Source organism: Gymnodraco acuticeps, unplaced genomic scaffold (genome assembly GCF_902827175.1).
Source record: "Gymnodraco acuticeps unplaced genomic scaffold, fGymAcu1.1, whole genome shotgun sequence".
Classification (NCBI taxonomy): domain Eukaryota; kingdom Metazoa; phylum Chordata; class Actinopteri; order Perciformes; family Bathydraconidae; genus Gymnodraco; species Gymnodraco acuticeps.
Genome location: NW_022992351.1, coordinates 8,138,545 through 8,162,339, shown reverse-complemented (window position 1 = coordinate 8,162,339; position 23,795 = coordinate 8,138,545). Strand labels below are relative to the sequence as shown.

The 23,795-nt window shown below is 40.0% G+C and overlaps 1 protein-coding gene across 1 annotated transcript in view; it reads left to right on the top strand.

Annotated features, from left to right (window-relative positions):
* Positions 1-23,795, top strand: part of sema3b (sema domain, immunoglobulin domain (Ig), short basic domain, secreted, (semaphorin) 3B) — a 96,905-nt gene that overhangs the window by 36,940 nt on the left and 36,170 nt on the right. The window lies entirely within an intron of this gene.

Below are 23,795 nucleotides of genomic sequence, written 5' to 3'. Positions count from 1 at the left end.
CATCTCACTTCTGGGTCACACCCCGCATGGTGTAACTTCTCAGAAGACGACAATTCCTCAAACATGTTGTCACTTAAGGAAATGAATTGAGCCAAAGCTGCCTTGGATTTGTAATCAATCCCAGTCTTCATCTTCTTACGCATGTTGAAATCCAAATCTGTTGATCCTTGCTAGTAATTACATTTGTATGATGTAGTGAACTGTGATTTTGCTGTTGATGCTTTTTATAGTTGTGGACCTACAGTGTGTAATCACTTTTTAATGCATGTTTTCTGCTGCACCTGTTTGGCATCAACCCCAAAAGGAATTATTTATGAACAAATACACTGTCATAGTATTGAAAGGTGAACAGACACTGAAAAGTTGAATGTCTGCTGAGAAATTAGAAAGCACAGAAACTTCTTTACTTAATTATGAAAGGAAAATGGATTTTGATAAAGAATTATGGTATTTTATTGTGAAATAAACATTCTTATATATTCATTTTGAACTTTGTTTATGCACCAATTGTAACTCAGTTTGCAATATTGTGTTGCAAAATCAGCCACAGAACGATGAAGGCCACATGTAGGAGAATCTAAAGGGGTGTGTTCAGCATGAAAGAGATCACACACATTTCACAATGTGTTTCTACATTGTGGAACTTGTGGCCACATATCTAAAGTTGACCTTCAGTTCGCATGCAAAGACTAGCTCTCATTGTTCACATTCCTCATGGAGACCAAAGGGACAGTTGGGCCGTGTTAGCCTCTAGCTGTCCCATTTAGTTTCAATAAGGAATCTTGATAATGTTTAGAGGAAAATGAGAAAACAAATGTGAATATTTGATGTGTGAGGATTTTAACTGCTGACCGTTAATTTAAAAAACAAAGACTGCTTCACTTATCTTTTGACCCATTCCTTTATCTCCCCATTACCCTTTCTCTCTCTCCTCTTCATAATAAGACTACTCTCATTGACCACCATGCTCTTCAAAAACAATTGAAGATACATTCATAAAAATGTAGTTGTTCCATTTTGAACACACATTATTATTTTTTGCCTTTTATTTGTAGCTTTACAGGCAAACATTGGTGTACTTTTCGAGCTACCCAAAATCCGAGCCAGAGCCAGATTGAGAAAGAGCTGGCAGATGTAAGTGTTTAATTGGCTAATTAACTCTATGAAGCCCCAATCAAAGAGCCAATTAGCATGGGACACATGCATTTGACATGGCCAATTAGGGGCAGTGTTCAGGCTGAACTCGTTAAGTATGAACTCGTTAAGTGTGTTAATTAATTAGGCAGGGTGAATAGTGTTCCCCTCCCACTGCTCTGTGTGATCATCTGCCTGAGAACACCAAGGCCTTTCTGTTCTTGGATTCTTTTAGCCAAGATTGCAACATATATGGTTGAGACTTGTGTTACAAGTACAAACAGCAGACAGGGTGTCTTGTGTTTCTTTGTGTACCAACTCCTAATATTCGAGGGCTACTGATGTTCCCCAATCTTTTTCAACACTAGCAATGTTTCAGAAATTGGACATTAAATACAAATGCTCATAATTATAAGTTTGATCTTGATCAGACTGGCCAAACAGGTTTTTAATTGATTCATCGAATAATTACATTAATGAATTATCAGACAAATAAACACAAGTATCCAAAGATTCACTTATTAAAGTGAAAACACGTATTTCCAACACAGTCCAAAGATGTTAGAAGACATAGTAAACACAAAAAAGCAACAACACATTAAAAATGAAAAACTAAAACAATCCTGAAAATATCATTGCATTGTTTACTATAGGTCTGTTAGCCTGTTTCAAGGAAATCTCTTACCTGGCTTCTATAAACTCCTCTCATATTTAAGGACTTGATATGCAGCTGAGAGCCATTCCAAGACGTGGATATACAGTAAGGCACTTTCACACCAAGTACTTTGCCGTACTTAGTTCATGAGAACTTAGTTCATCAGAACTCTTTAGTTCTGATGAACTAAAGAGCAGATTGCGTTCACACCGGAATAAGTCCCTGAGGGAGGATCAGTCAAATGAAGCAGCTGACGTCACTTCTTCTTCTTCTGCTTTGGGTTTACTGGCAGGCCGCAAACCACTTCACGGCGTATACTGCCACCAGAAGTCCCCGGCCAGAAGTCCCCGGAGTTGGGGACTGGAAGCCATCCGAGTAAATCGCCAGAACGCCAACACCTCCTCATCTCCACCGCTCCCATGTTTCTTTTTGTGTTGCCATAAGTTAGTCTCTCTCTGTTGGTGCACTGGGCTAATGCTAATAATGCTAATGCGAGCAAATAAAATGGCAGCTTCACAAAACGTTTTGGGAATTTTACGGGGCGTGGTTTGCAATCCGCCCAGCCAATCAGAAATGGGAACCTTTTCTCCCATGAAAGTACCTGCTCTCTAGCAGGGACTGACAAGGGGGTGGAAAGGTTCCCATGAAGTAAGTTCTAGTTCTGGATTTCTTTGGTGTGAACGCACATTTTCTGAACTATATCGGAACTATACTGGGAAAAGTACTCCGGTGTGAAAGCGGCTATAGTTTGCAAAAATCAACTTCTGACTTCTGAACATATTTACTCCTTTGTAAGTCTCTTTGTGAACTACCCATGTGGAGACCTGAGAGAAATATGAGGTTGACCGTGCTCTGCTCTGATCTCTGTGTGGGATGGCTGCAGTTCATTAGTCAAAGATGACGTGGTCACCAAAGCCGTTCAGCCATACCAGGTCATGTTTGGGTTTCTCCTCTCTGTACTTGGCTCCGAGTGTTTGGGATAAATACACTTAATGTCATCAAGGAACAAAAAAGAAACTGTGATAAATGCTTTGATGTCATTCATGAACAAAGTACAAACTGGAACATAAAACTAAAAAGAGTTGAGGAAACCAATGCTCCAGAAATATGTGCACATTTGTGCATCTTTGAGAAACCTTTTTTAATGATAAACTGGTATGCTGGAAATGTCTTGTATAGACAGTTTTGTGGTGTTTTAATACTTTCTAGGAATCATTTGGCATGCACATGTGTGGACAATGTTGCACCTTGTTGACTGTAAAGCAGCAGCGGTACTAGACACTGGTAAAACACTTATCAAGATACTACAATTACAAATGTCCTTTGATAGTGACAGTGTGTGACATTTTCCCTCACCACTGTGGACAATAAACTGTGGGCAATGAGACTTAAAAGCTGCCATGAACTGGGTTTAGAGTCAATCACTGTTTCTACCAGTTAGTGAAAGAAAGGAATCCAGACATATACAATGTACAGTAAAATGTCACAGATGGTTACTGTAATTGGTGTAATTATGTGACGTTCCAAGTGGGACTTTGGCATTTGGCAGTAGGATGGCAGAGCAGTGAGAAGTGTTGTCAGGGGAAGAAAAAGGAAATGATTTATGAGCATGCAGTATTATTCTTTCCTCAGTTATCCTTTTATTTCTTTACTTCTTCCTCTTCTGGTTTTATTATTCGCCCTTTGTCTATCTGTCTTCTTTTCCATAATGTTGTCGTCTCTGTCTACACAGTGTTTTTATTCTATCCTTATTAACTGCGTCTAGCCTACAGCTCAGATTTCACTTGCAACATAGAGTGAGTATTCATAGTAATTATATTATATAAAAAAAAAAGTGGCCCGGGGATTAATTGACAGACAGGCCCACTTAATGCGCGGCATGTATCGGCCGGCCGGCGACGAAAGTATGCAACTTAACAAAAAACCCTATGCATTTTATGTTATTTTGGACAATTATTCATATAGTAATCACACTACCTGAGCCCTTGAGTTGCCTAGAGCAAAATAGTTACAGCATATATTTATTGATTTTAATGTTAACAGATCATTGATGCAATAACATTTGGACCCAATTCGCCTGACTTGACACATAGAATAAAACATGGGCGTAGGAAGCATCCTCAATGTGGGTGAGAGAATTTGACAGGGGGTGTGGGCAGGTGGTGGACCTAACCTCCTCTAGGGGGGTCCGGGGACAAGCTCCCAAGGGAAGATTTGTTTTTAAATGTTGAAGTTAAATGCATCAATCTGGTGCACTTTGAGAGCAAAATTAGGGACTAAATCTATGGATACATCTCTCAACACCCATATGAACAGATTTACTTTTTCTTTCAACATTTATTTGAACAGCAAGTGGAAGCAAAAGTGACTGCACCCAAAACAATAAACCTGCTTGCTAACTTGCCTAAACTCAGTAACAGAATGTGGGAAACACGTTCTTCTCCACAGCCGCACGACCTCTGAGTCAGACGTCACTTCCCCCTTTTCTATTCTTCGGGTACAGCCGTACAGCCACTCCCCCTGAACCCTGTTTCCCTGCCAACCGCTCACTCTTAGAGAATGATCGATTCCACTACTTAAATATTGCACTTATATACTGTAAAAGATGTGTATTTGCTTTGTGAGCCATCATAGTGACCACAATTGAGGTACTCAAATATTTGTATTGGCCTATCAATACATTGAAACGTGACTAAAGAGGTAAACAAATATATCAAGTTAGATTAAACTAGAGTTATCTTTTGAAAACAATACTTCGAGTTGCTTAAGCTCATCGAAACTTGCAATGGAGTGTGTGTGTGTGAGCCAGCTGTCTTCACTGAATATCCACTGAATATCCAACTATTTGGGTTCAGTTTAGCCTTCACATAATAAGCATAAACAGCCCATCAAATGCTTCATTCTTCATATAATAATTCTCCTAATAAAATGGTTTACCTTGTGTCCTTTAAAACGTATTACAGTTAAACCAGTATGGAAGTCAGACAAATCAGAGACTTATTTGAGCTGAATTACTGTGAAATCCGTCCACCCTGTGTTGATTTTCCTGACAGATCTCTGCTGCAGGTGCGTTGCATTTATCCAGCTTCAGAGGGAGTGCAGATACAAACGTCTGTCAGTATGATCTCAGGGCGTCTGATGTGTTTCCCATCTGAGGGATCCACTGGAGGTGTTGGCAGGAGGCTGCAGGCGGGGAAATCCGTGGCATTGAGAAAAACAAAAATAATTGACCGCAATGGGTACGGGCTGCCTTCGCAGTTAGTTTAATTCAGGCATATTTTACAGTGTATTATTTTATTATCTGTTTTAGTGGAAAAGACATGAGAAGGAGGAGATAGAGGTCATGAAGGATGGAAAGATTATTAGTCAAGGCAGAGGAGGATTATGAAGGATGATGAAGTTAGAGGTAGGAAAAAATGAGAAAGACAGAGGAAAGTAAACGGATAGTTCACAAAGAGGAGGGAAAATAAATGAATAAGAAGGAAAACAATAGAAAAGGAGCAGGAATAAAAAGGAGACAATCCCTTTCAGAGCGCCTCAAAATCTCAGCGTGCTCTTGTGGTCGTGAACTACTGCCAAAATATGCTTGTGTGTGTGTGTGTGTGTGTGTGTGTGTGGCTTCCCTGACCAGTGAAAAACGTCTTCACGACTTTGTTCCCTCATTCTTTCCTCTAACCAAAGCTTGGTGAACTCCTCCTGACCTCATATTCACAATGTTGAAAGGCACCACCTTTTTTACAATCCTTCCTCAAAACACATGCTAAGAGAAGCAATGCCAGGTTCACTGTGATGGCCTTGACAAACATCCTATCATGCATCTGTGTTTCAAATGGAATCAACCCATTGTGTTATTTTTGCCAGTGATACACTGATGTGATGGAAGAAAGAAAAAGGGGAAAAAAACATTAACATGCTAACATAATTACTCACAGTTTATAAAAGGTAGCCTACTAGTCAAACCACTGACTGTAAAGCCTCATGTAAGAACTGAAATAAGGACTCAAATACTTGATCAAACCAGTGTAGCAAAAAGGTTTGTGGTGGAAGGAAGAATGAACAGCATGTTGGCCGATTATTTATATGTTTAAAATTCTTCTTTTTTTTTTTCAAGTGCTCTGGCCAAGCTTTGGTAAACCGCAGGCAATGTTCTTTCAATATCCTAATACACTGGTCCAGCCCATAGGGTTATGTGAGGTTGCATGCAACACACACACACACACACACACACACACACACCACACACACACACACCACACACACACACACACACACACACACACACACCCACACACACACACCACACACACACACACACCACTACACACACACACACACACACACACACACACACCACACACACACACACACACACACACACACACACAGCACAAACCGCTGGTCACTGGAAACTCCAGATCGGTTGTGTTTGATAGTAAGAGCCCACACACACATAAACACACACTAATTTAATGGTAGAATAAGATTTGCGAGAGCAGAGCTGCATTTTGTGTGTCATAATATCCTCCAAAAGCCTGACTAGACCATTTTAAATTACCACCTCCAGCTTTCCGCCAATTATTTATCAAGTAAAAAAAGCCTGAAATGGGAAATCAAAAACTCATCTTGTGCATCACATTTCACTCTCTGTGGGCTCAGCTACGTCAGGCGGCTTTGAGATGTTATCCCTCTTGGTGCAGTTTATCTTAATTATCTCTCAAATTCATCACAACAGATTGAGGTTTTGGTCGGGGTCAAATAGAGAAGAAACATTTATGAGAAGGGTAAATATTTTTTGAATATGACTTCATCTATTAATCAATTTATTTAAATGTAATAAATAAGCACAGATGCTAAAGAGGAAAGTGAGGATAAAGAGCGAGGAAGAAATGGCAGGCAGCGAGACAGAATGTTTCAGAGGGAGAATCCCACACGCTCGGCTCAGTTGTATACCGACAGCAGTCAGAAACACACACAGACACAAACAGGGGAAAGTTATTTAACAAGTATAACTCCTCTGTGCTACCGACTTGCCCTTAATCGTACTATTAGCAAGCTACAAGGCTACTTTTAACTAACGCAGCATGTGTAGTACAACTGCTTTAATGATTTGAAAGGAGTAAACAAATCATAGAAAGATGTTTTTTTACACAATGTTCCCCTTTATTGTCAAAGCTGTATCGAGTAACTATTTTCAGAAACAAGTGAAAGTTTTTACCAAAGCAAGTGTTATCTTGCAAATACTGCTTCAAATTGATATATCAATATTTCTCAAACTAATAATAGATCAATTGACTACTTGTAACTTGAACTTGTGTACTCGTCTTGACAAATCCAGAAAGAAAAAGCATCACACTGCAGTTACCCTATGCTCTACAGAGGGTTATGGTGCTTTCAGCTTGATTTAGTTTTCTACGACTATTTTTCTCTGTCATTGCTTTTATGAGCATTGTTTCAGGCACAGCGGCAGCTTTTTTTTAAGCTAAATGATCAACAAAAATGTCATATGCTTTATGTCATGCTCACAACCGCAAAGAGAGGAATAGCTAGGAAACATAGTGGTCATTTATCAGCAAAAGAGCCCAGTATTCACCCCATAATGTTTGAATTATGCAGCCCCAAATGGTTCCAGCATTTCTGTATATTCATTCATTAATATGCCCCAAAGCCACTATTGGGAGATGCATCCCTACAATGTGTTTAATCAAGTACACACATACTTTTATTCTTGCAAATGTCCCTCTTATGAAATCCATTATGTAACCATATCCTAAACTAACTTATTCTAAAAAAAATTAAAACTGTCCAAAAGGTCCTCCAAAAGATACAAATGCCCACACATACATACTTCTTTACCACCTCTTCTTTATCTCTCATGTTTTCTATGCCAAAGCGTTTTCCTCATTTTAGAGGACAAATATCATGTGATTCAGCCAACATAGCATTCATCTTCAAGTGATAACACATGTGGAGAAGCAGTACACTGTTGTCTGTTTTGTATTTATTATTGAAGCGGATGTGCTGCGGTTGCAGGAGAGTCTGCAGGCTTCTTCTTTAATGTGTTCAGGAGCAGTCACGTTAGCCAAGCTGGCATCAATGGCCTTGTGGTTTCATTTACACAGAGAGAGGGACCATGTGCCTATTTATCTGCCGTTTGAGGCACATCAGCACTGCTGGAAGACCTTGTGATTAATCACAGCCTTTGGTGAAAACCAGGTGTCCATCAGAGGGAGCGATGGCTGACGCATCCTTATATTACTGCAGGAATTATGGGGGAAACTGGAGTAAAGGGGAATCAGATTTAAAGGGAAACAACTGTTTAAGGGCTTTCATTGGATCTTTGAATCTTCTTTCTACAAATATATCCTGTGGATTACTCTGTAAAAATAGGGTTACTGCTTCTAGGAAGACATGTTTCTTTAGAACTTTCTAATCATTTTTCAATACTGTGAACAAGAAGAGTTCAGTTTTTCACTCGTCTCACTCTTTGATAATTCCCAATTTGGCATTTAGTCTTCTGACCCGACATGCTCAAATATAGATTTCATGCTTTTTGGTAACATTTTTACTGCTGTAGTTAAATGAAAAAAAGTATTGTACACATTCAGATAGACAGTAAAGATAATACAGCCCACAAGTTATTTATGTTTATACTGCAAGGAGCTAATTATGGAAAAAACTTAAAGTCAAAAGAACAAGTCGAATTAATGTTCTTTAAGATCTCAAAGCAAAGAGACAGTGTGTGTTTGTGTGTGTGCCCTGGATTGAACATGACCATGATCCATCTTCTTGTGGACAGTGAGTGTGTCAAGATTGGATGTCCTGTACTTGTTGATTAGTTATGGCTCCTGATTAGCAATGAACAACCCAGCAGCACAAATATTCTATGTTACTCTAGCAATCTTTGCTTTTTTAGTCTAGTGGATACACAAACACTCAAAAAACGCAATAAAGGAAATATTCTTGGACCAATTTTCCATATTAAAACAGAAACATACAACCGATCACTTTGTCATACTCATTAATATGAAAACAGGAAATTAGTGAAAGTTAATAGTTATAAAGACAAAGGCAGTTTGTTAACACAGGCAGGAAATAAATATTTTTTCAAAGATTTGTAATGACCGTAAGACAATGATTTTGTTATCATTTAAGCACGATGCACTCAGTAAGTAATAGGTTTCCACAAATGTCATATGTCCATTTCATGGAAGCTCACCAAATACCGATCCATAGGGCAGCTTTCTTTTCCTTATCCAGAGACGGTTGTCCAGTACACTCCAAAACTGTGTGTATGAATTAAGATTTGGGCAATCCCCAAAGGTGCATGTTGGATGCACGTGTGGTAAAGAACTTTTATTTTCTATATCTTAAAATAAAGTGACATCAGCTGCACATTTAAACAAAGTCTGGCCCTTTCTCTTTTTTCCTCTTATTTTTGTCTCCTTCAACCTCCCCTCTGTACTTTTATCCCTTCCTTCTTACGTCCAGGTTTAAATGCTTCGCAGAGTTTAAACAGCTTTGTTTTTTTCCCCTTGACACGTTGGCTCTAAAAAGAGGGGAGGAGTGGAAGGAGGGAAGGAAAGTAGGGGTGGAAGGACGGGAGGAAAGTAGGGGTGGAAGGAGAAGAACAGCTGAGCCAAAACAGAGGGACATGACAGTGTGTTTGGTCAGGACAGCCTATTACTTTGAACACTCTAATCTTCCTTTACTTGGCCGACTACCTGTAACCTCAATTAGGGAGGCTGGGTGGAGGGAGGCTGTGGTTTGGAAATTATTTCATTATATCTGTGGACTAACTTGTATATTTGAACCAAATGTAGCACCATAAATAGAATAACTACCAGGTTTTCTTCAAATAGGCACAGCATAACATTTCCATAAATGCCCGCCTTAAAATAAACACAGCAACCAAAAAAAGCAGCATTTATAGGTCAAAACACAGCCAATGTTTGACTTCTGTATAAGCAGGAGAAAACAAAGGTTTAGAAGTTCCAGATTGCCTTGATAATCTCTCCCGTCTGCCAGATGTTTCTGGACATCTTGAGTGCATGTCGAAAGCATTGTTCTATCTTTAGCTGAGGTTGGCATCAGATGAAAAGTTGTTGCATAATTCCTTAAGAATCATAGAATCCAGTTTCAATGGATTTAGAAATGTTTAGTGTGTTTGTTCCTTTTCATTTCAGGGCAATGTTAATAACAGCTATACCTCTATGATAAGAGGTGATTTCCTATGTTTCCCTGGCAACCCAAAATCACAACCTTTGTCATTTACTGTGTGTTTGCTCTGCTTTGTTTCTGGAATGTATTCAGGGTTGAATGTTCTTTGATTGCATTGCCATTGAGCTTAGTGCTGCTGTTAAAACGTCTTTGTTCTCCAATTTGTACAAGTTCTTTGAACTTTATAAGCATTTCAATCTTGCAGTAAGTTATCCCATGTTCCTGTAAAAAGTAGTTATTTGTCCCAGACAGTACAGGTCAACATAAAATGAGCAGATGTGAAATTGCATCTGTTCCTAGGAAGCACAATTGAACATGAACATGTTAAATGTACTTAACTTACTTTATCAGGTAGTCATGGGAGCATACTTTCTAACAAAACAGTGCATTTATTTAATAATAACATGTTGGTCTTGTGGAGTCAATACATCTATTGTTGGTGATCCTGCTCAAAGGATGTATACCGAACTGTATTTTGCCACCTTAGCATGGTCAACTTGCAATTAGTGGATTACCTAATGGAATAAAGTAAATGTAAGCCAAAGGAAGTTCGAGAAGTAAAGTCTGTGTCCACGAAACAGATAACTGTGAGTTTGCGAATGGGAAGCAAAGTGAGGGATCAAGTTATTGTCAATGCATTGGTGACACCTTCGCACCTATCATTGTAGGTAGCTTTGAGATGTAGTGTTGAAGTGAAATACAGGTGCTTGTGTCATGGACGTATTGATGCCTCTCTGCAGCATTCAGGACAACAGCATCGTTTTCTTTGTATCCTGTTCTCTCGTGCCCTCTCCTCATCATTTAATCCTTTAAAGTTGTATGTTTATGAGATTTCCTGTAGCACTTATTTATCATCATTCTGTTTTTTGCCTCAACGTTAGGTAATAAGAAATGTATGGGTGGCTTCAGTGGGAAATTAAACTTTTAAATTGACAGGCTCTTAAACGTATTGTACGTAGATGCTGTACATAAGGAGATGAAACCCCATGTGCAGCAGTCCTGAAACGGCATCATATCCATAAGCATCTTATTTTCCACTCACCCACCCCCGTTTTTATTTCTAACTGTCTTCAATTACTAGGCTGGGGTGGGGATTTCTTGCCCGCCAGACAGAGACGGCACTCAGAGCACCTGAGAGATAGGTGCACATGTTTGAAATCGTGCATGTGTCTGTGTGTGTGTGTGTGTCTGTGTGTCTGTGTGTGCGAGAGTTAAGTGTTTGTGTGGGAGCGGCTGTTTTGACAACCTAAATCTAAAAGTGAAATCACAATTATGGCAAAGCTCAAAGTACTTCAACCACTTCTGTAATCTGCTGTAGAAGTTATGATCACAGTATGTGTGTTTGTTTGATGGATGTGTGTTTGATGGATGTGTGTGTGTGTGTGTGTGTGTGTGTGTGTGTGTGTGTGTGTGTGTGTGTGTGTGTGTGTGTGTGTGTGTGTGTGTGTGTGTTGCTCTGCTTGTCTGGCAGAGCAAAGTGGGCAGTTGCATTTTTTGCATTCCTCACTTTGGGAAAGTGATTGTAAGTGAAGGTTGACATGGTCTGTGAATGTTTACGTGCCGATAGCGTGTTGTGTTCAAAGAAGCCAAAATAGGTAGTAATTTCTTCTCACCAGTGTGATAAATCTCCAAAGCTTTTGTTTTGACACTTTTGAAACTGAAAACACTTCTTATTTAAAGATGTTGTATTGGGAGTTGAAAGAGGTCTGATTTTCAAGCCTTTTTTTTTTCTTTATGCCAAAAAAAAGGAGAATGTAAAATATTACATACTAGCAAAATGCCCTGATTATTACATTCTGTTTGAATACAATTACAAAATAATGTAATAAATGCAGCTCAACTCGACGTTATCTTTACCCTTATAAAACAGAAGTAAATCTCACCCCTTGGTTTGACAGGATGAAACTGAAGTTATGTGACCTTTATGTGCTACCAACTGGGTTTTACTGTCTGATACTGCAATAATGTGAAAAGCTTTGACAAGCGTGTGTGAAGCTGAAGCAGTAGAATGATAGATTTGCCTTTTTTCCTTTGGCAATAGCACAGAGCTTTATTAAACTAGCTCTTTTGCCTCCTCTTCTTCATTCATTCAACACCTCCTGTGAAATTCAACCTGTTATATATTTTTATTCCGAAATCCTAATACCATATCCGTACTTTTGGGGACCGTATCTGCACTTTTGGGGCTTGGAAAAAATATGATATCCCCCACGAAATCTACACATTCAGCAATGGTCACACTTTTCAAGACAGGTTTAGTTCCATAATTAAAAAAATAAAGGGTTCTGCCCACTGATTTGGATCTGCTATAAAATGTAATTGGTCGACCCATGCTTCACCCGTCCACCAGGTTTATGAACATTTGTTAAGGAGGTTTTAAGTGATCCTGCTGACAAACAGGCTCACAAAAACGGTACTCAACAAACTTAAAAAGACAAAAAACACTTGGGGAAGGTACTAATAAATGTTTCAAATCAAAACACAACACAAACACACTGTTCTTACACAGGAGCAGGTAGTGTAAGACAGGCTGTGTGTGTGTGTGTGTGTGTGTGTGTGTGTGTGTGTGTGTGTGTGTGTGTGTGTGTGTGTCTGTGTTGCAATATAATTACCTGTGTGTCAGAAACACTAATGTTCTCATGAAATCTGCTCATTGCTGAGCTTGTGTTATATTTTCCCTGAGGGTACGCTCGCAGATTTACATATAACTACTAAATCTAGTGTCTCAACAGCTCCTTGGGAAGTGTGTGCTCGTGTGTGTGTGTGTCGTGTGTGTGTTATTAATCCTCGATGGTGCTGAGAGCAGCCTGTCTGGTTGGATCAGTGCCCATCAGGATCAGGAATCATTTATTCGGGTCTGCTCACTGCTATCATGTCAGAGGCCTTAATGAGGCAGCACAGCAGTGTGTGTGTGTGTTCCATTACATATGCCTTATCTGCCTACTTTTCAGCAAAAAATGACTTTTAAATCCAAACGTTTTAACGACAGTTTGGATTTTAAGACTGTCTTTAAAATCAAAGAATAAAAATATCTGTCAGTTTATATTACTCGTTTTAGATCCTTAAATCCACACTCTCCCTGTTGTATATAGTACAACATTACTCTCAGTAAGCACATTTCAAATTCAAATGATCCTAGTGTCAACATCAAATTGGCTGCTCATACAGTATGAGCTTTGGATGACTTTGTCTGCCATAGCAGCATGCTGCTTTGTAATTGAGGAAGGTTGGAAATGTCAGTGGAAACAATGGACCAGCTTGCAGGTGTTGATTTTCCAAATACTGTAATGAAAAAGTAATCAGAAAGACACAAAAACTAGAAATATAAACCATTTCTTAGGTTTAATCTGTCCGGGAAGGGAAAATAAACGTTCAGTAAACAAGTCAGCCTTCCTCCATGTTTCTGGAGAGTGAAAATACCAACCAGTTTGCTGTCTTCAAAACCTTTTTATACCATGTCAGCTGCTGCCTGTAGCCAATCAGGGAGCAGCTCTGGAGTAATCCCACTTTGACCCAGGTGGCATCAATCTCCCATAATTCAGAGCTAATTGGTAATCAATTGCACTTTGACAAAATCATGTGTCCTCTCAAGGGGTAAAACACACACATGCTGATAGTAAACTCAATAACAAGTAAACCTTCTTTTATTTAGAACTGACCGACATTACAGCAGGGAAATTAAAACAAACATATCTTAAAAGGGAAGGGTACTCCTTCTTAAAGGGGCAGGTAGTTCAGGAAAATCCCTCTTTACAAAGAATCGGTTTCAGCTAAAAGACTTTAGGCACAAGTAGTGATGGCGAGATGAAGCCTTATGAAGCTTTGAAGCTTTCCAGCCAATTGGTTGGCAAAAGGGTTCATCTCACGAGGCTTCATCATGGGCTTCATTTGAACACAAACCCCCCTGTTGGTCAAAGTGTGTAAAACAGGACATCTCAACAGTGTGCTCTATCATACCGAGTTGAGTTCCCAATGAGTAAAGCCTTAGAATAACTCTAAACAACGAACATTAAATCATATTTTCATGTTAACAATATTGTATTTATTCCAGTTGAATGATTGTGACTGAAAAGCCTAAGGAGGCTGGTAAACATTGCAAAGAAGGATTTGTATTCCTTAATAATATTCATAAACGTAACCATGTTGTAGCCTGAGAAAGGCTACAACATATCAAATAATACATTTGTTAACTACATTATCTCATTTAGCTGTAGCTTTTATAAACAACAACAAATACGTATTGTTCAGTCGTTGAACCAGGGACCCTGCGGTCAGGAGTCAACTGCTTTCCAGCTGAGCCACAGCACACACACTGAAGCTCCCTGAAAACACTGCAAGATATGTATTCCTGTATTTATTCATGTTTTTATTGATGTTTTTATTCCTACATTTATTTATGCTTGTATCTATTTATACTTATGACATGTTCCGACCTCTAGTGAGGGTCTGAGCTCTTTTGATTCCATCGTGTCTTCGGGCCCGGGTACAGGAGGGGTAATATGGTTCTTGTTATACATCCATGGGTGTTATGAGCGTTGTGGTTCAACGGTTCAACCGATCTGAATGGCATCGTGAAGCAGTCACGTGGTATCGACAGGCAGCGAGGCTTCGTTTGTCATCGATGACGTCACTGGCCCAAAACGATACAAGCCTCGATACATGCTTCACAAAAAGCTTCGGGGATTACTCGACACACGCTCCGAAGCCTCGGCGCAATACATAACATCACTAGGCACAAGTAAGCAAGAATTTCTCAAACATCACAAGTTCACACGCATATTAAAAAATGAGGGAGAGGAACATTCCTCCTGGCATATATTAACAGAAATACATGTCATGTTCTAAATAGAGGAATAGGCTTCACAGAAAGGTTATACATGTAATTTATATTTTTTTAAATATATTTGATTGATAAAACTAGCATTTAAAGCAGAGCAAGTAGCTTAGTAACCACATATATATGTTAAATATGTACAAGTAAGAATCAAAGTGTCATGGTTATTTTTGAGAAGCTTGATATGCTCTATATTTTAAAAGCTTTTAGGTGATTCTACGTGTGAAACATAATTTTAAAGTGTTAAGGGAATACGTTTAAACCTGTTGTATGAAACAAAAAGAAGAACATGGCTAATTTAGTGGCATGCAGGAACTGATGCCTGTGTGGGCCTCTAAAATCTTTAGATTTGAGTGTGCTGTCTGTGTGCGGGCTGAAGTTTGAAGCTTCTGTCTTTTAGTAGGTGATTTCCCAGTTTTTTGTCTTTCATCCATCCTCACTGTGATCTGTCCTAAGTTTTTCTCAGAAATAGCAGCAGTGTTACAGCTCAGGTTTGATTAAAGTGTAGCTCAGAATTACAGGGCCCTCACTCAGCTTCTGGCTCGAACCCAGCATCTGCTTTTATACTCTTACTCTCATATTCCTTATCACATATAGTCCATATTTGATTAAAAATAATAATAATAATAATAACGAAAAGAGATTGATTTAGTCTTGTCAGTGTACTTTTCTCTAAATAAATATGTGACGGGAGTTTAATTAAGGCCTACTTTAGTAACTTCAAATGTTTTGCTTACATCATACAGGCCTTCATTATCTGCTGATCAGTCAGCTAGATATAATGGTGGTGGGAACTAGTGGAGCAATGTGCATTCCACTGAGAAACACTGGTTTATTGCAAGTGTGTGTGTGTGTGTGTGTGTGTGTGTGTGTGTGTGTGTGTGTGTGTGTGTGTGTGTGTGTGTGTGTGTGTGTGTGAAAGAAACAAAGCCGAGGTAATGCAAGGTGCTGTAATCCACTTGGTGACCTTCAGAACCTGTGTATGTGTGTGAAATGTGTCACTGAAGCTTATGCTTGAAGGTGGTCTCATACCCGCTGACCCTCAGAGCCAGATGGTGTGGCGTGCCTGTGAGAGTGTGTGTCCCAACTTTGAGCCCCATGGCACCGCAGTCAGTCCCCCCGACCCACCCACACATGCTGCCCTCCTGACCACCCCCCCCCTCCCCTTCATCTCCATCCTTTCAGTTGGGTGTGATCACATCAAAGTGAAACAGGGAGGATTACAGGTTCCTGTGCCTCCAGGGTTCCCAAGCTCTCTCTCTCTCAAACTGTAACACCCTCTCTCTCTTTCTGGTTCCTGCCACTCTCCACTGGGGCCCCTCTAATCCCTGTGGTGTCAGGGCACCGTGTCATAGACGAGCCGTCAGGACACATATAGTACAGCTGGATATGGATTGCTAGTTAGCTAAGCTTGAACATAGAGACTTGACAAGACTAAAGGACTCGTTGATGTTTCAATGTCTCCTTTTTTCCCTCTTTATTGATGTCTTTTGTTCAATTTTCCTTTATGTATTTCTTTGTTTGTGTCTGCTCTTCCTCTTTCTTTTTCCACTTTACATTTTTGTTTGATTTCTGTCCTGTAACCAAAGCAGCATTTCAATGTTCAACTTGATCCAACGGATCCTAATATATGTTAGTGCAGAACCTATTTTGGCAACAAAACTTCTTGGTTAGGTCTAGAAGAAGTTTGTTGTTTGGGTTCAAATAAGTACTTTTGGTAAGTAATTTACGTATGATACAGTTAAATAGAATTTATGTAACAGAAGTACATAAAACTAGTAAACACTTACTTTAGGTTTCACAGGAGACATAGTAAATAATGGTCTTTAAGTTGAAAGTCCTGTTCTTGTTTGATCTGTCCATCCACACCAGCCTCCTCATTTTGCAAAGTGTTTTGCTCTTTATGGCATCTAAATGTCATGAATCACGATTACATAGGATATTTAGTGCATTGCTTTTTAAGGAATAAGTATGAAAAGTGAATGAGAACTACCTGAATTGTTGCTGCTACTTCACCATAGAGCCCCGAAAGAACACAACATGTTTTTTGTTCTCCCCATCTAAACTCAGCTCCTGATCCCCTTCTCTTGGAGCTATGTATAGACGAAAGTGCATTTAGATTAGCATGTGGTTACAGCTGGTAGAGTTAGCTCCATTGTTGCAATGATGCTAATGATCCACTTAAAATGGTGTTTGTTTTATGTTGGGTCAGTGTGTAACACCCACAGAGCTCTGATATCACATAGGGACAGAGAAAAGTTCTTGGTTGTCTCAATGGAATTTCATGCCGCTAATCTTATAGACATGGCATCTAGGCCTGGATATTTCCGCATCTGTTGAGCAAATGTTTATAATGCAACACTTGTAATGTTGGCAGGTGTTACTTCACTGGAACGTCACACTTGTTTAACTGCTATTGTTGGCGCGCTGTAACTACATGCTGTTTGAATCTTTTGTTCCTCCCTTGGTTATGAAGAATCTGCCCGGCATTGCATCTGTTCTCTGGGATTCCTCGTTGAGGTGTAGCAACAATGTAGTTTGCATCTGTGGATTTATGTCAGCTATTCATCTCTACTAGGTCTAACTAAGTTTATCATGAATTTTAAATTGGAAGCATGGAGGTTTTAACAGAGAAAGTTTGGCCCTGAAGGAGGGACATCACTTATTAGCTGCATTGAACACCGAAAAAGTGGTGTATGTTGCCCATGGATGTATAATATGCTGCCTCCTTAAAGGGTTTCTCAACAACATCCTGATTCATATACTGTACACGTTTAGAGGAAAGGATGTAGTATTACAACTGAAGAAGTCTGCTTTGGTCTATGAGTCAAACAAACACAGGAATTTCTTCAAGATGATCCGTGCTTGTGTCCAGTTTGAAATGAACAGTTTAACCTAAATGTAACCGTTTCACATATGTTAAAACATTATCCATTTGAACTTTTCACCACATTAGCGACCCACAAAGCTTCTGTGCCAAAAAACTATGCATACGGCTTTTTCTACTCCATTACAGTAAGCCCTGAGGCTTCTGCTGCAAATGATGACCATTCAAAATCAATTGACATTGTCAAAAGCCATGTTCCAGTGCCTATCCCAAAATTATGGTTACTTGACTGTATGAGGGTAGAACATGGGATGACACAATGGCAAATACTCTGTAGCCCAGCCTACTCATCGTTCATCCAATGACAGCCACACATTTGCTGTCTCCGATACAGAAAGAGGTAGCAACTAAAATTGAACACAGTAACAGTTATGTGCACTCCTACGCATTACAATAGGGACACAAGCTTGAGGCTGGAAAACTCAACTTCTGCACCAGAACACATCTTGAGATGTTGAAGTTACTATTCGAAGCCAATATTTACCTCATAGATTCCCTTCCAACAATAACACTCTGTTTCCAGCACTGTTAATAGGTCCAGTTTTCAAAGTCAATATGGTATCATTAACTTTAATGAAGCATGGCCTCCTAACACTGTAACACTTGTATTTTCCTTTTATTCTGGGTGTTTTGTTCAAGGTTGCCTTCAGATATGATTAATTGCTACATTAATATTAGTATAATAAGCCCTAGCAGTTGGAACACCTAATTGTAAATACATGATAAACCTACTCTGGATTGGAAAAAAGATTCCAGTCTGACCGAATATTTCTAATTTGTACCAGAAGTAGAAGGGAATTTAGATTGTTGGCAGCTGCCGTTGTGCAGCTACGCTCAGGTTAGTGTAGCTGCTGAGTAGATAATAACAGTTCTCCTGGAAAAAAACGTTGCATATCGTCTTGAACATTCATGCACTATAGAAGCATGTTTATATCGCTGTGGTGGTGGCGAAGTTGATAGGGACTTGGCTTGGCAACTGGAAGGTCACCAGTTCAAGTCCCGGCAAGACCAAGTGCTACCGAGGTGTCCCTGAGCAAGGCACCGTTCCCTACACTGCTCCCCGGGCGCTGTTCAAAATGGCAGCCCACTCTTCCTAACCCTCCTAACACTAGGATGGGTCAAATGCAGGGAAACAATTTCCCCACGAAGGATTAATAAAGTGTATCAAAAAAATATATATAATGAACATTTCAAGTGTTTTTTTGCAGGACTGTTGTAATCCAGCATGATCCTGAAGTTGTGTTTCGGTGGTGGTGGTGTGTGACATTGTTGTACATTATACATATTAAGCATTATATAACATGTGGTTAAGTTAATCATCTTATGAGACCAACATGCTTTGGTTTTATTTACATCATGTACCAGTTCAAGACGTGACATCTACATTTACTCAAAATACACTCAATGACCTTATCACATGTTTCTTGAAGAACTCACATAAATACTACAGTTGAAATACTGTAAGTCATAAGTACAGAAATTAGTTTTGGCATGTGAGCATTCCTGCATGTTAATCACATGACAAAAAAGAATGACTTCATGAAAACATTGAACTCTGATCATTGGAATAAACCCAACCCAATGGTTTGGTTTTAACAATAGGGGTATAGCATATACATCTAAATGTAGTCGACACTGTGAATATAATATAACAATTATATATTTTTTCTCTAGCTTACACCAAGAGAGTTACAGCCTGACATACCCCTCTTTTTTTTTTACCAGAACACTGTAGGACACTAAGAAAGATATAGTAATTTCTATCACAACCAAATACTCTTGACCTGCCCAACATAATTAATTACTAACTCATTATAATATAGGCCTGCTGTAGGCTACAACGTGAAGTTACCCTAATATATAAAAATATAAATATCAGATTTCAACCTTTATCTTTTGTCGAGAATACTTTAATTGAAAAGGACCACAGGGGGAGACTCCAACGTGGGAGACGCCAGCATGATTGTGGTCTAAAGATCATTTTGGTTCATTGGCTTGTAATACAAATAAAAATTCACTAAGACGCTATTAGGAAACTGAGCCCTCATCTATTTCAAAAGCACAGAGGCTTTAGCTGAGACAAAAGCCTTTGTCAGGATCACAGTGCTCACTCTGCAGTCTGTAGAGACATCAGACTGGTTTATGACAGACAGGTCAGCAGGGGGCGGGCAGTGGGCTGAAAACATACTACACACACACACACACATGCATTCTGCAGTAAACCCCCTAAAGTGAGACCCTTGACCTCTTTGTATGTGGACCCTACCCTGGTAAGAGTGTGTTTGTGCGTGTGTGTGTGTGTGTGTGTGTGTGTGTGTGTGTGTGTGTGTGTGTGTGTGTGTGTTGCCAGGAACAGCGGCGCACCTGCCATTGGAATGACGACTAAAGGAGTTGGGCAAGTGGGGAAGAGATGGACAAACACAAACAACATTATAAGCGTGATTGTGACGCGAGTGAAGCACTGTACAACAATCGCACCTCTAAAATCTCAGGCGCTGGCTGTGTGTTTCTGTTTGGTTGGATTTCTCATATTGGCATGCTAAATGTCAAATATATCCAAATACATAACACCAACAGTAAGAGAGATAATATAAAGAGAGGAATGTTAGCTTTAATCTTTTTTGGCTAACGGTAATTAATGTTATCATAAGATGTGTTAGAAATAAAAGTTTCTGTCTTCCATATACTCTTTTACGTTAACTTCGAAATAGGTAACATGATGTAGCATAAGTTAGTAAGCTAGCTAAAATGTGAGTAATGTATATAATGCTCTCTCCCCTATAAGAGCGGGGCTTAAAATGTAAACATTCTCATGTTCTGCAATTTGCTTTTTACTCACTGCGAGGTTGGGCACAGGGCCTTTCGGTGAAAAACAGCCAGTTAGCTCGGCTAGCTTGCGGCGCTACATACAGCTCAGGGTTTCCATTAGCCGGTAATTACCGGTTTTTAGCTGGTGACATTTATTAAAAACCCTTAAATTAAAAACCTGCCGGTCAAAATGTCCGGTAATAATTAGGGTAGCTCCGATCGATTGGCCGCCGGTCATTATCGGCCGATATTCACTCTTAATAGTTTGATCGGTGCTCTCTATAAAGGCAGATCAGGAGAGCTGGATCTGATCGATATGGACATAAACGTGAGTGAAGTATAACGGCCCGTCCACACTACAGCGTCGACAGCTTCAATCTGCCCATTCACTTTGAATGGGGTGACGTCACGTTGCCTCGCTTTTTCGCCGAACTGAATTGTGGGTAGCATCGCGGTCCGTCTCCGCCGTCTCCGGCGTCAGAAGTTGAACAATCAACTTCTGACGCGTAGCCAGCGCCAGCCAATCAAACCGCGTCTAAGCTGGGAGAGATATCCCGCCGTTCATTTCTATATTTCAAAAAAAGATGGAGGAGAAACTAATTATCGCCGTAGCAAATCACCCGGTTTTGTATGACCAGACCCTCTTCACCTACCGGGATACAAACCGGAGGAACCAGGCATGGAGGGAGGTGGCAGAGACAGTGGGTGAAACTGGTAGGTTTTCGCCTGTTTGGGGAGTTTATATATATATTGCTCCCATAAAATCCCCGGGGGTTTTTGCTTTGGATGTCGGGGGCAGGAGATTCATGTGATTGGTTGTTGGTTGCGTTGCTTGAATAAAATCCCCAAGCTTCAGACACGCCCAGCTCCAAGCTTTTTTTGAAGCTGTAGTGTGGACGCTCCGTAACGGCCCGTCCACACGGCGGCGTGCGTTAAAGCTTCAACGGTTCTGCCCATTCACTTCGCTTTGCTCGCGTTGCTCGCTTCAAAAGTTGCGCAATGATCAACTTTTGAAGCTTCGACGGAAGCGTCAGCCAATCAAATCATATGCCAGTACAAGTTCTAGCCAATCAACCGCGTGCTTGTGTGTCCGGGGCGTGAGATTCATGTGATTGGTTGATGGTAGAGTTTCAGACAAGCTCACAGGCAAGCTTCAACGCACGCCGCCGTGTGGACACTGCGTAACCGGACGCGACAGAGAGATCAGATCAGCTGCTGCTGAGTCTGACTGAGACATGCAGCTCTGCATGATCACCTGAAGCCCCGCCCGCTGTTTAGCGAGTTGCATGAGATACTAGAGGCTTCTCAATACTCTAATTTCCCCTCCTCGACTCCTATCCTCGAGACTTAGTCCCGCCCACAGGAGATGCGAGCGGAGGACTCGAGGAGGGGAACCGAGGAGAGAGGAGGGGAAGCAGCAGGCGGTTAGAGAGATGAGAACTCCTCTCCTCTGAGCATTAACGATGACAGGAGGCACAGCAGCACTCTGTCTGATGGACAGATGAAATCCATTTCCGGGTCACTACCGGAGGAGTCGAGGAGTCGAGGAGTCGAGGAGTCGAGGAGTCGAGGAGTCGAGGAGTCGAGGAGTCGAGGAGTCGAGGAGTCGAGGAGTCGAGGAGTCGAGGAGGGGAAATTAGAGTATTGAGAAGCCTCTCCTGACGGGCTGTCAGGAGAGAGAGGGAGGGAGAGAGGAAAAAGAGAGGCTCCGATTTCTCCCGTGTTATTATCCAAAGTTAATGTAAACTTTTGAATAATTTACTTCATCTACTATAAGTAGTTTGTTTGATTGTAATAATTATGTTGTTTGTGGTATCATTTATTGAAAAATGAATCTGAACTTTTCGATCTGTTACGATTATAAACTGAAGCAATATAAAAACGAGCCCCATTAACTGAGTTTTAAACATCAGCATATCCGGTCATAGTCCGGTAATTACCTGCGAACGGAAACTCTGCTACACAATTCTTATTCTTATTATCGAAACATGACCGGTAAGTTTAAATTGTGTCCGGTAAAATTAATTACATTTCCGGACACTTGACCGGCAAGAAAAAATCCTAGCGGAAACCCTGATTACAGCTGTCATCTGATGGTTGTGTGTCGAAAGGTCGGTGGTAAATGGGATCAAAGTTTAAATAATTTCGAACGTCACACTTCCACTTAGTCGAGCGGCAACACTCTCCATAGAAACACAATGGTAACATCAGCGCAGAGCCACTTTACCGCTTGTCATGTGAATGCAGCTTAGGTGTAAGGTTTGGCTACAGTAGGGCAAGGACAAAGATCATTTTATCTACCTCAGTAGAATCTGTTAAAGTTCTACTTATTATTCTCAGAAAAGTGCCAAGCACACCAGAAGATAGAGCATTATGCCGCACGAGTTGTTTAACAAGTTGAATGGATGCTTTGATAAATTTTTCCATCATGAAAACTTTTCATCAAAGGAATACATTGTAGTTTTTTTAGGCTAACCGTTCCACGTGTTATTTTTTAAATCAGAAAGCAAAGACTTTTGCCTGAAAATATCCCTTTAGCAACCATTCTAAGAGGTACAAAGTTAAGCTCAACTTTATCAACACACACAACAACACAGACTAACACCCCTTGCTGTTAATTACCAACCAAATATGTGCAATATGTGCTATATGTGCAATATATATATATATGCCGTTAATAACTGTGCAATATATACCTGGCTGCTAAATCCTAAGAACTGTTACAGGATGTGTATTTTGTAAATTGTGTAACTTTTAATTTGTATTATATTATAACTTTTTTGTTTTGACTTTAATACTTTTTAATGCATGTAACATAACATAATGTAACATTAAGCTGTCTGTGGCTCTTTTTCTGCTGTAACAACATATATTTCCCCTCTGTGGGACTAATAAAGGTATTCTGATCTGATCTGATTCTGATCTTTCTGGCACTTTAATGGATCAACTCTGGAATTCTACTTGAGAAGGGACACTATATCACTTTTACACTTTTTAAACTTTATAAAACTGTAACTTTTTCCTTACTTTCTGTGCTTTTCATACATTGGTGTGTTCAAAGGCTTGCTGTCATGAATAGGTTACCCATTCTTCAACTTGCAGAGGATGATGTCATCCCTCAGATGTTATAAATGTCTGCCAATTACCCTCTTACTGTATTTTCAGTAGCTTATCAGCCTATATGCTGTCCACACCAGCATTCAGTCTTTTTCCTGTGTCTAGAAATCTTTCTCTCTCTCTCTGCTTGTGTTTGCAGTGAT